Below are 16,413 nucleotides of genomic sequence, written 5' to 3' on the forward strand. Positions count from 1 at the left end.
AAATTATTAAAAATATTGAGTATTTGTTACATTTTTTATATAAACATTTTTCGATATTATAATTACAATATTGTTTACTTCAATTACTTTTTATTATTAATATATTCTTTTATTTTCCATTTTGCACATATAAAACTATACAAATATTTTATACTTTCTATTTGTTGATCACATGAGATATAAATACCATTTAAACTTAAATAAAAGCAGTAAATTAAAAAGATTTTAATTGTTAAACCTTTATATATATATATATATATATATTGTATAATATATTAATATAGTTTTAGTTACTAAACTTCTATTGACTAATTTTTAGATTATATGCAAGACAATTTAACTATCCATTTAATGATATGCTATTCCGAAAGACTAACAGTTTTATTGATATCATATGTGCTTTATATGTTAAGTATAAGAATCAGTTCTATTAATACCACACGTATAATTAGATGTGTAAAATTACGGTATAAAAAGATATGATAGAAAAGTGACATATTTATATCTCTAATATGAAATTTATGATTATTTGAAAAGTTATTTCAGCATCTATTCGATTTTTCTACTATCCAATATATTGCATATATTCAAATAATATTGCTGTACCACTGATGCATTTATAACTAGTTTGTAATCGATAATTTACGCATATGTACGCGTTATTGCAATATTAATTGCATATATATATTCCTATCAAACATGTGACTCTATTCATATAACATGGCATAATTAAACACATTCGATGGTGCTGCTTATTAAAAGTTGTAACACTTAGAAATTACTTTATTTAGAGGATGATCACAGGAACTATATTTTGTTTATTAATTGTAATACATTTATTTTGTTCTCTTTCAAAATTATCGGTTTTTTCTCTCAGTTATTGTTTTATGTTTTTATTTTCAGCTAAAACAGCCTCAGTTTAGAGCTTTCTTGTAATATCATCCGCATATTGCAAACGTACGTAACTACGATTATAAAAGAAGTTAATGAGAACTGATCTTACAAATAAATACTATTAAGAGTGTACGATTAGACAATTGTCATATGTGATAATTTTTTGCAATTCTATGATACATAGAAGATTATTCCTTGAAATAATTTTCCAGTGATGTGTTTACGTAACTATATATAAGTCAACCGAAAAATTGTCTTTTTTTGGTTAACATAAACAATGAAAAATATTACTTTTTTGTTGTCGAAGGAAATATATTTGGTTTTGGTATAATATATTAGTTGTATAATTTTTATACGAGTACATTCTCGTATGCAAACTAAATTAATTAATAAATGCACAATAAATATAATAATAAAGAAGCGTCCAGAATTAAACTTATCCTAATCTGTTGTAACTGACCCATTTTAAGGCAACGGATGTATAGAATGCTGTGTACTTATATGTAAGATCTTTATATTGTTGACAAATTTCATACGTTTATCCAGATATATAGTATGTATATTTAATAAGTTACCATACATCCGTTACCTCAATAAATATATTAATTCATCACTCACCGACACCGATGCGCAATAGCGGAATTATATCTGCCACGTAGCTACGTTGATTCTGTAACATATAAATATAAAATTTATATTAAAATGGTGTTTAAAAAACTCAATGTTTTAAAACATAATTCCTATGGTATCAAACCTTTTATTTATCATTCAATTAGATATTTATTTAAATAATTATTTTCCTAAAATGATCTTTACAATAATGAGCTTTTATAAAACTTCAAATTACCACTTTCTTTCTAATTATTATTTCTAAATTATTGTGAAATAAAGCGATTCAATAATAAACAGGAAAAAAGTTGCTTTTACACAAATAAATAATATTTACCGCAAAGTTGTTCCGCTGGCGCCCGATGCCTCTCTCAGGCCTCCTCCTCCTCTCAGGCTGTCCTCTCGGGTTGTCAGCTCCCTCGATGCGACACTTTCCGCGTCGTTATCTTCTGTAACATATAAATAAATGATTTGATATTAAATAATTCTTACGCATCAAACTTCTTATTCATCATTTAATTACACTTTTATTTAAATAATTATACATTTTCAGAAAAATATCTTTACAAAAATAAATTCTTATAAAATTTCAAATTATTTATTTTTTTCTAATTATTATTTCAAAATCATAATGAAATAAAACAACTCAAGTATAAGCAAAAATTAAAATTACTTTTACACAAAATAAAAAGTAATATTTACCACAATGTTGTTTCGCTGGCACTCCCGAAAATGCGACGCAACGAACCGTTTATACAATCGGCGGCGATTGTGTTTAGTTGCCCTGTTGTTCGGTAAAAGCGGAATTGCCTGTAAAAGATAAGATTACGCGTACGTTTAGGTCGGTACTCTACTTTGAGATAAATAGAGATACGCGTAGTAAGTATACGCGAGAATAAAAATATGCGAGAATAATGCTACAGTTGAAAGCGGATGAAGTACGCGTCGCGTGTGATTAATTTCGAGAGTATAATATCGTGCAAGGTATGGCAAAGCCGCACGATTATTATATTCTTGTGATTACTTGTAATCACGTTTAATTGTAATCAAAGTTTCTTTTTTTTTTAAGAAACAGATGTGAGTGCCATAAAGAAATAGCAATGCGGAAAGAAGAGAAGAGTCGAAGCCGAAGAAGCGGCCAGATGTAACAGATCGCGAGGTGAGTATTTCATAATCTATTTTATTAATTGTTATCTGATGAAAATAATTATTTATTTGCGTAGTATATCGTTTTCAGATCACTGTATAGTGTATAATATAATAGTGTATTGAATGTTTAATACGTTGTCTAATAAATAAAATATTTGTTAGATTATATTTTGAGATTTTTTTAATATTTAATAAATTATTTATGACATGATTAATATTAACAAATATACAGGGTGTCCTATTTTAATCGATTGCTCCCAAAAACTTTTTTATTTGTGATTCTAGAAAGAAATGCTTTAGACGAAAGTTGTTTGAAGGGGGTCATATGATTCCAATGTCGTGCCATACATGTTATCTTCAAGAAATTTTAAAGGAGATTAATTTTTTAAATGGAACTTAATTTTTTCCTTAAAATAATAGTTATAGATCTCGTCGAGACGTTTTTAAAACACTATAATAAAGTTCTTCTTCGTTAAGGATTTCCTGAGATATTTTTAATTTTGTCATATTTTTAATATATATATGAAATATCTCGTAAAGTAATAATTCACTTTTTGATGACTTTACCTTGATACTTTTATACGTAGAATAATAAAAAAAACCAATTGTTGTAAAAAAAACAGAAAAAATAATTTTAAAAAATTTGTTTTGTTGTGTAAAAGCATTCAATTGTGTAAAATTGCAAATGTAAAAATTAATTTTATTGCTTGCTTTCATTATTTTATGTACAAAAGTATCCAGGTAAAGTAATCAAAAAGTGAATACTTTACGAGATATTTCATATTTTATATTAAAAAACATCCTGACAAAATTAAAAATATCTCAGAAAATCTTTAACGAAAGAGAGCTTTATTATAGTGTTTTGAAAACGTCTCGACGAGATCTATAACTTTTATCTCAAGAAAAAAAATCAAGTTTTATTTAAGAAATTAGTCGCCTTTAAAATTTCTTGAAAACGATGACATCTACAACATAACTTACGTAAGAACCATGTTCCCTTCAAACCAAACAACTTTCGTCCGAAGCATTTCTTTCTTAAATTACAAATAAAAAAGTTTTTGAGGGTGATCGATTAAAATGGACACCCTTTATATAAAATATTTCTAAATAATTAAAATTTATAAAAGTTTAAATTATATAGATTTTATTTCTTATCAAATTTTATGCAAGTTGATATCTAAATAAAGAAGCATTTTTATTAAGATATTATTCGTAGTTCGTACATTAGTTGAAATTATGAATAAAATGATACTTGCATGCAAAAGTTATTCTTTCATTTTTATTTTAGGTATGTGTTTCTTTTAATCTGTTCTCCAAATATGCGCTCAAAATTAAATATTTCATAATTTGATGCAAGCAAGCAATATGTGTGTCTATAAACATCTTTTGAATATATGTATATAAAATAGAAGCAATACCTTTCTTATAAAAACAAGGAATCTATATTTATTTTAGACATAATTATTTTTATTTGAATATTTTTTTATGTTACAGATTAATCTTGTACATATCTTTTCTGTTGTGAGATACGAGTAAAAAAAGGGTTCAGATGGGAGAACCCGTGAGGAGGCTAAGGAAGCCTTGGAAAAATATCGGGTGCTGTTGTAATAACTTTGTGGTGAGCATTATTGCTTACTTGCATAAAATTGGTCGTTTTATTTTGGTGATAAATAAGGTTTTTTGTTACTCACCGATTGATAGTGGAGTGTAAAAATGTCAGCTACGTATTATCAGCTATGATGGTTCTGTAACATAAATATAAGGTTTAATTAGGTTATTTGTAATTAACGTACAAATATAAGGTTCACAAATTAAAACGGAGCTCAAAATAATTAATAAAAATAACATATTGAATTTTTTAACTTAAAAGTATGTCAAAGAGTAAAGTTTTTCTTTCATAGACAATAAATCTCAGACAATAGAAAAAAATATTTATATTTAGAGTTATATCTTACAATTAATAAAGATAAATAATTATATAGATATAAAAAAAGGATTATGGAAATAATTGATTCTTGGTTACATTAAAGTTGCTGAAATAAATGAAAAAAGAATAAGAAAGAAAGTTGCATTGAAAATAAAATATTGACATTTTAAAAATATGAAGCTTTTCTACAGATTTATTTTTTACAAAAGAATTAGTACAATATATTTATATATGTAAAATAAAAATAAAGACTATTCTCTTATAGAGAAAAGGATAGGTATTAAATGAGTTAGGCGTGTGTTTCCTTTATATTTATAAATACTTTTTGAATGTGTGTATAAATAGAAGCATTATCTCTCTTATAAAAACAAGGAATACATATTTTAATAATGCTGTATATTCATCTGATATATAATATTGCATCTGATTTATTATATATATAAGATACAATATTATATATAATTGAACTAATTTTTACTTCTATAAAACGCCAATTTATACACAATATTTTATAGTCTATCCATGTAATCAATATGGACAAACTGGCTTTATAACAAATAAAATAAAATAATGTGATGTGAGATCATATAAATTATTCGTTGCAGAACAGAGGAATTTTTTAAAAATAATTATCATTGTTTATATTAATTTTCCTGTTAATAAAACGCCGCAATGTCACTTTGGCGATTATCCGCGCGACGCGCCTTCGGCCGTACAAGTATCGCGAAATACGTATTTTTTAGAAATATCTACACCCGAGCGCTGAATCGATGCTATTCGATAAATACTGCAGTAAATAATGCATGCATAGATTAATAAAGGTGACACTTACCAATTAAACAACTCTCGCGACGCCACTCGTTCCGCAGCCGATCTGTCTCGTGCCCGTCGCGATCTGGAAATGAAAGGGTAGCGTAATTAACATGGGCAACATGACGGAGGCGCTTCGTCTCCCGCGCGATCAACTTCTCGCACCGAAAATCTCGCCGCGGCGTCACTACGCATCCCGCTCTTTTAACTTCGCGATTATACAATTTCTGTACTTTGAGCAAATACTGCATGCTCGCCTTTTAGTGATTGCCACTATTTACATTCTAACGAATAAGCGTATTAATGCTCTTGGTAAATATCCGCGATATTCGCGACAGATGGAAAATACGATCGCCCGCGATTGTCCGCGCGACGCGCCTGCGACCAAACATCAAGTACCGCGAAATACTTATTTTTGAGAAATATCGTTGCACGTTACACCCGAGCGCTGAATCGATACCATACGCGATAGATGCTGCGTTAAATAATTCATGCAGGATTATTAATAATGCTTACTCTTACCAATCAAACAACTCCCGCGACGCCACTCGTTCCGGAGCCGGTCCTTTCCGCGTCCGTTGCGATCTGGAAATGAAGGAGAACGTCTGACGTCATCAATATGGCGGAGACCCGTCATCCCCCGCGCGCGAAACTTCTCGCGCCAAACCGAGCCAAGGCCCAAGGGTGCCATGGCGTCGCTACTCACCCCGCTCTCACAACTTCGCGATCACGAATTTTCCGAATTTCGAAAACCGAATACTATTACGCTCGCTTATGATCACGATCGTTTTTTTGCATTCTAGCGAATAGGCGTACTAATATTTTTGACAAATATTCGCGATCGATATTCGCGACATTGAAAAATACGACGCGATTGTCACTTTCGCGATTGCCAGCGCGACGCGCTTTCGACCGAATAAGTACCGTATGCGTATATTTGCAATTCGTTAATACCCGAACGCTGAATCTATCCTACGCGATAGACGCTGCGTTAAATAATGCATGCAAGACAAAATAAAGCTTACTCTTACCAATTAAATAACTTGCGACGCGCCACTCGTTCGAGGACCGATCCGCTCCGTGTCCGCCCGCCGCGCCGTCGCGTCGCGTTTGCGCATTCCGGAAAAATGGAAGGTGACGTCATCAATATGGCGGAGGTGCTTGATCTTCCGCGCGGATAATTTGAAATTTCTCGCGTTCTAACGATTAGGCGTATTAATATTCTGGAATAGATATCCGCGACATTTGCGACATTCAAATAGACGATTGTATTCTTATATCTATATTCCGCTTTCAGGTTTCTCTCTGCTTACAATTTATAGCGGAGACTTGATTTAGTGGAGACTCGAACCCGATTTAGCGGAGACTCGAACATTATTGATGGATATTTATCAATCGATTGACAGCGACCAGCGACGGCAGCGACTCTCAGCGACTCTGCATCAACCTGCATTAACCTGTCTCTTTACGTGTGTGACAGGTGACAGTGTCATGTTGTTATTTTAATCATTTAACGCCAAGTTTGGAAAATGCCAAAACGTGCCTGTCCCTTCGAAAGCGACCTGTTGCCGCAGTTGAAAGTGCACGTGGGAGAGAAACAGATGAATAACGGCGTATCCAGCGACCAGCGGATGAGGGATGTCTACGGTGAGTACCTATTTAGCTCGCTTTTTGCAAAATAATTCGTACGCTCTCTTTTGAATCTTAACACCTGACTCCGCATACGTTTCCAGATAGGACCCTGAGTTTGCTTAAGGCAGGCGCGAAGGCACTCGCCCATAAGTTGAACACGTCCGCACAAATGGATTCTACAGATCTACCTTCCCCTCAACGTCCTTGTCGAATTTACAATCACCTTGTAAATTCAGATCTACGTCCAATCGGTCCAATCTGAAGCAGATGCTGTTGACCGATAAATTACAGCTGAAAACTAGCGACAAACTTGTCAATGTAGGTTGTGGGACTGCCGTTGGCACTTGAACCGTCTTGGACGGCTTTGTGACTATTTGTTTTTTCTTCCAGGATGTCCAGGTAGACCTTTGCGGATGTGGCCGATTGATAGATCAATCTACGGTGAGCGCGTGTTATTATTGCGATCAGGAGCTGTGTCTCACCTGTCAGGCTGTGTGCGCCAAATGCACAGAATTGTTCTGTCAGAACTGCTCTGTACCTGTGTAAGTTGTTAGCCATATGTACCTTTGTATAAGCTTCATCTATACTATTTGTAACTGTATGAGTTGTTCTGTTTCAGATATAACTGCGACGAGCAAATTATGTGTCTTAATTATGCTATCGATAGCTGTCAAAGAAGTGTTTTTATGCGAAGGTTCCTTTTATGAAAATTGATATCTGTAATTTTACTACTGTTTTACTATTCTATCGTGATTTTATGTACATATAAATTATATATCGTTATCGAGAATATTAAAAACCTGAAGAGAATCTTAGTAATTATAAATTATCTTGTATAAACAATAATATAATATAGAATATTTTAATAACTATATAATTTTTACTTATTAATATTTAAACGCTATTTTATATGTAAGAAGGAATGGTTACAAATATGTTTTAAATAATATTGTACAAGAGAGGTTACAAAATGAAAAAAATTAAGCACATATCCATGCTAAAAAATTTTGTATATGTATATACATACGCATTGTCTCGTATCTTAAATATTAGACGCACATTGTGGTGTCTCGCAAGTATTTGAAAGAAAATATAAATAGTAATATAAAAATTTCTTAAATTACGTTTAAAAGTAACACCGTTATTCGCATCTCTTTATTTAATGCAAGTTACAATTGCAGCGCTTAAGATTTCTGATATTTCATGTATAATCTATAATAAATATATCTTAACAGATCATGATTTTCGTTTCTTTTACTTTCAATCGTTGCAATTCAGAAAAATAAAATGTATAATTTAAAAATGATTGAGTGCGATAAACTTTAAAGATTTTTAAAATTTTTCCAAAATCTCGTGATTTTTAGTTTTATACATTTTATATAAAATAGTTTTGTATTTTATGTTTGTTTTAAAATCTGTAAAATAAAAAAGGACATACATAATGTCTTATAATATATAAAAGGTATATAAAATATTGCATGTATTTTTAAAAATGTATGAAACATGATTTTTTCCATTTACTATTTGAATTAAGTACATCTGCATGTAATAAGATAAAACTATTGATAAAACTTGTATCTATTAATTGCAATAAAAAAAAGTACTGCTATCCTGTTATGAAAACATTCACAGGCAGGTAGATCGATCGATATTATTTATACATCTTAATATATAAAGTTTATAAAAATATAACAATCAATTCGTTTGAACATGAATATCACCTAAATCGATTCACGAAGTCTTGTATGAATTATTGGTATTACTTTCGCGATGCAGCTTATTTTTAATGTGACAGGTGAAAATCGCTTTATATTGTAATAGAGTTGTTAGTTGACTATTTTTATACAATTTCTTCTGTTAGCTCCATTATAAAGTAATATTAAAATTATTGGTAACGTTCGATTCATTTGCTGCAAAGTCAACAGAATTAAAATGCTTGTCAGACAGTCTGCTTATGCAAGATTCATACGGAAATTATGTCCATAGAGTTCTTCGCGTTTTTACGATAATTCGAAAAATCCACGGCTAAATCAGTTTCATCTGCTTCCTCGCCAAGGAGATGGCCCTCCACCTCGAGTTTTGACTTTCCAAATATTCTGCAAATAGATTTCGTGATGCACAGACATATTAATTTTTATATTAGCTAATTTGTAGCTATCCAAATGGCTGTATGCAACAAAGATTATATATAGCATATTAGTACGTTATATTAGTGCCATATTAGTTTTATAAATGCACTTATCAGCATATGATGTATGTGTTATATTTTCTCGATGATGATGTAATGTGTTAACAGATAGCATGAATAAAAATATGATTTTCTCATGCATTTTCATGTATTGTCTCATGTACAGTCAAATTCATAATAGGTACATTACATTCAACAAATATTTTTTATTACATCCAACAAATAAGTTCTTTAAATATTCCACAGCAACGACACATGTCATTCATTTCTTAGACAATTTTACTCATTAATTATTTAATTTCACATTCGGTATCATTTATAAAGAATTATATTTATAATATAAAGATAAATTCAATTAGATAATACATTTCTCTCGCAGATATAAGAATATTCTTGTTCTCAGTCTTATATTCTATTGTAAGTAACAAACCAACATTTTTCCCAGAGAATAAACAAAACTTTTGTAACATTTAAAATAAAATCTTTTCGCAGAAATAATAATTTTAATATCAACTTTAATATCATTATGAAGTAGGAATAATGTAATTTCATACATGAAAAATGTTATAGCTTGATTGAACACATCACGCGTCACATACAGAATGATTCTTAATTATTTAATATCGATATCAATTTCTCTCTTTTTAAGACATTTCTCCCTTTTAAACAAAAAGTTAAGCAAAAGTTAGCTTCTTATACTAATATATTGGAAAGTAAACTAGAAACAAGAATATCACTCTTAATATATATGTTTTTCATACTCTTTTTTAAATATAGATGTTAACTATAAAAATCTAATAATTTTTTTATTATACCAGAATAGTGTTTTTTATCGACAGTTGGAAAATGAACGTGCCTATGTAGTACGAACTGTGGCACAAGAATCGTGCCCGGAACTCGTAACTTAACCTCCCTGCTGTCACAGATCCTTAAAAGAAAGACGAAAATGCCTAAACCGGATAGCCGAAAATAATTTTCAATAAAAATAATAGAACCTGTGATAACACGGCTATAGAAAATCATGGCGATGTTCGAAGTGTTGAGGAAGGACTATAGCGTAAGTATAACGTTTGGAGTAAATAAGCATTAACTTTATTCATGAATTCTTGCTTGGAACTGCATTTACAAGGCATCTTATTTCTCCTTTAGGATTATCTGCAGCAGCATTTCAAGCTGTCGGACGTCTCGTTGTTTCAAAAGAAGTGCGTCGAACGTTGTGCGAATGACAGCGACAGAAAAGTGGCGATCGATCAGGCGCTGCGAGACTCGTTGCTGGTCGTACTGACGGAAAACGCTTCGGATAACGTGCGCTCCCTCGAATTGTACATCACGTTCTGTATAGAGCTATGCAGGAAGGATCTCGCGACGGCGAGTATGCCAGTGATGCTACTGGGCGATATCTTCGACTCGATGACGCTGGACAGATGCGAACAGTTGTTTACCTTCGTGGAGAATAATGTCACCGTGTGGAAGGAAGATCTGTTTTTCACTGCCTGCAAGAATAACTTGTTGAGAATGTGCAATGACTTATTGAGGAGATTGTCGCGTTCGCAACAAACGGTATTTTGTGGCAGAATTCTACTGTTTCTCGCAAAGTTCTTTCCTTTCTCCGAGAGATCCGGCTTGAATATCGTTAGCGAATTTAATCTGGAAAATCACACGGAATTTGGCTTGGAAAAAGCAGAAGAAGACAACTTGGAGCAGATAACGAAGGACGACGACAAGTCAGAAAACAAGATACCAATTGATTATAATTTGTACAGAAAGTTTTGGGCTCTACAAGACTTCTTCAGAAATCCGAATCAGTGTTATAATAAAATGCACTGGAAGGTGTTTTCAGCTGTGAGTTTTAATTTTCTTTAAACCATAGGCCTGTTTGTTTTCGCTGCACTTCTACTAGTGCAATAAGTTAGAATGAATGAAAATATATTTGTTTCATTCTAACTTGTTGCACTATGTTGCAGTTCAGAAGTGCAGCGAAAACGAACAGACCTAATAATATTAAATTTATTTTACAGATTTACTAAAAAAAATCTTTTTTGTAGCATGCATCTAATGTGCTGTCAGCATTTGCTTCCTTTAAATTGGAGGAGCAACGTAGTTACCCTACAACATGCATCAAGATGGATACTTCTATGGAAGGCCCCCACAAAGAAACGCACTATTTTGCAAAATATTTGACCAATCAAAAATTATTGGAGTTGCAGCTGTCAGATTCCAATTTCAGGCGATATGTATTGCTGCAATTTCTCATTCTTTTCCAGTATCTGAATAGCACTGTAAAATTCAAGGCGTAAGTATTCTCCATATTAATGCAATACGATGAATATTTTACAGTGAATTCACAAGCCTCATACCTTTGAATTAACAAATTATTCGGCAATTGAAACGCCTCTGAATAGTTATAAAAATGTTTGTTTTTCAAAGCTTCCTTGCCAGTGGCTATGAGACAAGGTCTGCTTTCCTTAAATTAAATGTCTCGTGATGTGTACGTTATCGAATCACTATGATGTTTGTTACTTTTAAGTGAGACACACGAACTCAAGCCGGATCAAGTGGAATGGGTGAAGACCACTACTGACCAAGTTTATACTCTACTGACCGAAACACCGCCCGATGGCCCCACGTTTGCGGAGACCGTGAAGAACATCTTGAAACGCGAGGAGCATTGGAATGCATGGAAAAATGAAGGTTGCCCACCGTTTTTAAACGACCGGCATCGGATGTTACTGACGAGGAGCCACGAAAACCGAGGAGACCGAGACGACGTATCGGTGATGTAATTAGGGACGCGCAAGCGGTTGGAAAATATCATATGGGAAAGTAAATATTTTTACAAATGAAAAAAATAAATTAATATTTACGTATAAGATCGAATAATTAAATTTTATTATTTTTTAATAGCCCAGAACTCACTAAATTATGGAATTTATGTCCAAATAATCTCGAAGCATGCAAATCTAAGGATAGAGATTTTCTTCCATCCTTAGAAACGTATTTTGAAGACGCTATAATGGAATTGGATCCTGCTGCGATGGTCGATGATAAGTATAAGTAAGCGTTATTGTTTGTGAAATCTTTCGTTGTGATTATTAATGTATTAGTCTATTGTTCCTGGAAAACGGATTGTAATTCATCTCATAAATTATGTAACCATCTCATTCTCCTTCTCCTTTATTCACAACCTTCAATTTCCCAAAATCAACCCCCTTATAAACCGAAATAATACATAGGACAAAGATCGGGATCCGCCGATTATATCGACTGCTCTCTTATAAAGACACGCATCATTCCTCATGATAGTTATTAATAATAATGCGATAATTTTGTACTTACAGGAAGGTAACTTTGGTTGGAGAGCGTTAAGACTGTTAGCGAGACGAAGCCCGCACTTCTTTGTTCATGGCAATTATCCTATAAATAAATTGCCTGAGTACCTTGAGACAATGATTAAGAAAATTGCCAAGGATCGTCCAGTGAGTATCTAATGTTCAGTATCTTTCTGTGTGAATATGCTTAATCTTTGTACATTTCTTAATTTTTTTTTTACTGTGTCTCATAGCAGACTCAGTCTGATGTGAAATTGGAAACCGAGGAAACACCGCCGTCGGAATCTACCGATCAAGAATTTAACGAAGACGTTTTAAAACAGGAAAGCGAACAGGTCGATGCCGAAAGCGCCGACGTGAAAACAAGAAAGTTGAATAAAGTCACACCGGAAATGGTGGCAAAATTATCAGAGAGCCTGAAAAACGATTGGAAAAAATTGGCGACGAAATTTGGTTATACAAATGACGAGGTATATAAATTATCAAGCTTTTCTTATTATAACACTAATACTATTCGTAATTATGGGATTTTAATACATGATATGCATTTTAGATTGCTTTTTTCCAAAGCAAAACAACGCCGTATGAACAATGTAAGACTATGCTCGAGATATGGGCAGAAGACGATGAAGATGCATCAGTCGAGAATTTAGCTTATATTTTGGAAGGTTTAAAATACACAGAGGCATTGGCGATGCTAAAATCTCAAGTATTCTTTAATTTAGCGAATAAAAATAATTGTATCAATGAAGCACATACAACACTGTACTATATTTTATCATTTGTAATAAAATTTTCAATCTTTTCATCATATACTACATGCGTTTTAAATTTAATAGAGACAATGGCCCGTATTCTCAGCTCACTTTTATCGAAATAAATGCGTGCATTTATTTTTGAGATTCTATAGTATATGTAACGTAAACTTATATATGCTAAGTGCGCGCATTTATGATAAAGATGAGCTGAGAATACGGGCCAAGGAAATCATTAAACTTCCAACTATTTTGCTTAATAATTAAATTCAAATTATTTAATTACAATTTGAGGTTGAACGAGAAAATAATAGCGTTATATCAAGACGTAAAGCAAAGATTTTCATTACTTTCTATTAGTAGTCACACCTTTCACAATTTAGATTTAAAAGCATTTCGCAGCGAAAGAGAGAGAGAGAGAGAGAGAGAGAGAGAGAGAGAGAGAGAGAGAGAGAGAGAGAGAGAGAGAGAGAGAGAGCTGAATTATACAACCGAAAAAAAGAAAAGAAGTAGGATGAGCAATATTTACTCGTAAATTCGGTAGACACACATGCAATGTCCCGAAAAATTAAAATCACAAAAAGGTGGATATGCAAAGTCCCGAAAAAAAGGGCGTTAGTTTGAAATCTGCCCTATTGGAATCAGTCATTATTAATACTGGCAATTTTACAGTTTCGACGTGCGCCGAGCGACTTTTTATTTTCATTACACACTTATGGTTGTATTTCGGCAATTATAAATGATATATAGAAAAATGATAGAAAAACACTACAAAATGGTTTTAGCCTTTTTTCTCGTTTATAATGTTTTTTTTTAAGCTGATTTCATGGATTTTTGTTAAGTATTTTTGTTGCGCGCCGACTCCGGAACTATAGCAAAATCCGAGTCATTTTTGGTTAAAATTATATAAGGAATAAATATGTTCTCGTCAAGATATAAGGTAAATTTATATATTTTTTGTTCACTGTCGTCAATTTCGCCAATGTACCACTTAACATTGTCAATTTATATAGTGTCGATCGTGAAACTATATGCTTTTTATCGTTACGGTTAATTTAACGGCAGTCGTCAAAGTATATAATACGATTGAACGGTATAACTTTGCGGGACATTGTCTCATTTCCAAGATTTCGGGATTATGACATTTCGGCACATTGTCACGTTTCTAAGATTTCGAGATTATATGCCCTTTCGGCACATCTACTACGTTTACGCGAGCATTATTTCTGTTAACTTACGATGATAATTCCTCCGCGTAAACGGGATTTTGTAGTAATTTACGATAATTCACTCCGCGTAAACGAGTGAATTATCGTAAGTTACTATAGAAGTAACGCTCGCGTAAATGTAGTAATTGTCACGTTTTTTAAATTTTGGGATTTTGACTTTTCGGGACAATATACGAGTTTTCAAATTTCGGCACATTTTTTTCGGGACTTTGCGCATGTCCACCGTAAATTTGACATAACGTAATATAGATGTAAAAACGGAGGTACGTATGGCTCTTTTTTCACAAAAATAATTTAAAATTTATCTATAAACGTTATGATGCTATACGTAGTATCGCACTATTCTTTTGATCGCGGCAGTAGCGGTCACCTTATTTTACGACGCGACGAATCGCGTTACGCGCCACTTCGAAATTTGAACTAGAAATCTATTCGCCGTTTTCGTATATTTTGTACATATAAAATCTTCTCATGAATCCTCATAAAAGTGTCAAATAAAATATTGCTAATGATCGTGGCTCGCCGAGAATGTGCCAAAAAGTGTTTCATTCTCGTTACAGATTTGAATAATTCGTTTTTCAAATTGTCTCAGTATCGTAATGTAACTAGGCGGCGCGCGCACGGCCAGCCGCCAGCGCGCAGCGGCCAGCCGCCAATGCCGCCATGACACTCTCGGTAGCGCGACCGTTCGGAACGCACGGAGCACGTCGCTCCGCGGATTAATCGCGGATTTTGCCCGTCGAAAGTGAGTAACGGGTGCGAATTTTGGTCGGGAGTGCCGCTGGAAGTGACGGGCGATCGTGTGAGTGTATCAATTACCGTGTGTCTTCGCGATTGACGTCGTTTCGCCTTTCGCCGCTCGTAACAGTCGCTGCCGGCACTATGCGCCGTGGCTCCAAATTGCTGCCGGCTCCGGTGAGTACAAATTCCGATACCATAGACACGCGAAAATGACCCGTATACGTCTTACCGAGAGAATCGAGGGCTAGGCTGTCTTTCCGTTAGATGTGGTATGTTCGTGACTCGGACCGTCGTGTCATCACTCGCCCCAGGTAGCAAGCACTCGTCATTTTGACGTCAAAATGACAGACTTTTGACGTCAATTGACGTCAAAATGACGAGTCTTGCTACCTGGGGCGTTTACCGTGCGTAACCGAAAATCCGTCAGATGAAAGAGGATCGATATCAGATAAACCGTATATCGTATCGGTAGCAAGTGAATAGAGTGAATACGCGACAGTTCCGTCAAGTGAACTCCGCGCGACCGCCTCGTCGCGACTCGTAAGGAGTAATGAGAACTACTTTATCGACGTGACTTTATCGACGTGTGAACGTACGAGAATTCCCATGAAATGAACTCCGTGCGATCGTAGCATTATTTGTAGCTTTGCATTTCTCACAGATTACAGTGTATGAGTTAATTGAAATGGATAGTGATTAGTAATAAGGAGTCGTCATAAAATAATCGCGATGACGTTCTAATTAGCCGCGATTACTGCTTGTAGGTTTTTTTGTGGATCGGAAAGGTGAAATCGATGTGGTTAATATCGCGATTGTTATATTTACTGAATTACGTGTATCGATTAAATTTTAATGGCATAGTAATCAGCAGTAATTGCGATCATTTTCTGATTAGACGCGATCACTGTGCGTATTTTTTTTTGTAGATTAGTAACGCAAAATCGATGTATATAGTTTAATATTGCAACTGTTATATTTGTAGAATCGTGTGCATAAATTAATTAAAATACGGGATATTAATTGGTAGTGTGATTGCGATCATTTCCTTACTAGCCGCGATCTGCACTGCTTCTAATTTTTTTGTACATTAAAAGATATCGCTATAATATATATATATATAATAAAAGCGAAGGAAAGAGATAGAACTCGA

General features: G+C 33.4%; 1 long non-coding RNA gene and 2 pseudogenes across 1 annotated transcript; 2 read left to right on the forward strand and 1 right to left on the reverse strand.

Moving 5' to 3' along the window:
* Positions 1-481: 481 nt before the first annotated feature.
* LOC139773195 (apoptosis regulatory protein Siva-like) lies at positions 482-8,258 on the forward strand (annotated as a pseudogene).
* Positions 8,259-8,502: 244 nt separating this feature from the next.
* On the reverse strand, positions 8,503-10,128 carry LOC139773197 (uncharacterized). Its single transcript, XR_011718296.1, has 2 exons — positions 10,025-10,128; positions 8,503-9,117 (listed from the first exon to the last, which is right to left on the reverse strand). It is a non-coding gene; the product is annotated as an uncharacterized lncRNA (long non-coding RNA).
* Positions 10,094-13,586, forward strand: LOC139773196 (THO complex subunit 1-like; annotated as a pseudogene).
* The last annotated feature ends 2,827 nt before the right edge of the window (positions 13,587-16,413 follow it).

Source organism: Temnothorax nylanderi, unplaced genomic scaffold (assembly GCF_030848795.1).
Source record: "Temnothorax nylanderi isolate EJ_2023f unplaced genomic scaffold, tnyl_v1.0 TNYL_tig0059_pilon, whole genome shotgun sequence".
Classification (NCBI taxonomy): Eukaryota; Metazoa; Arthropoda; class Insecta; order Hymenoptera; family Formicidae; genus Temnothorax; species Temnothorax nylanderi.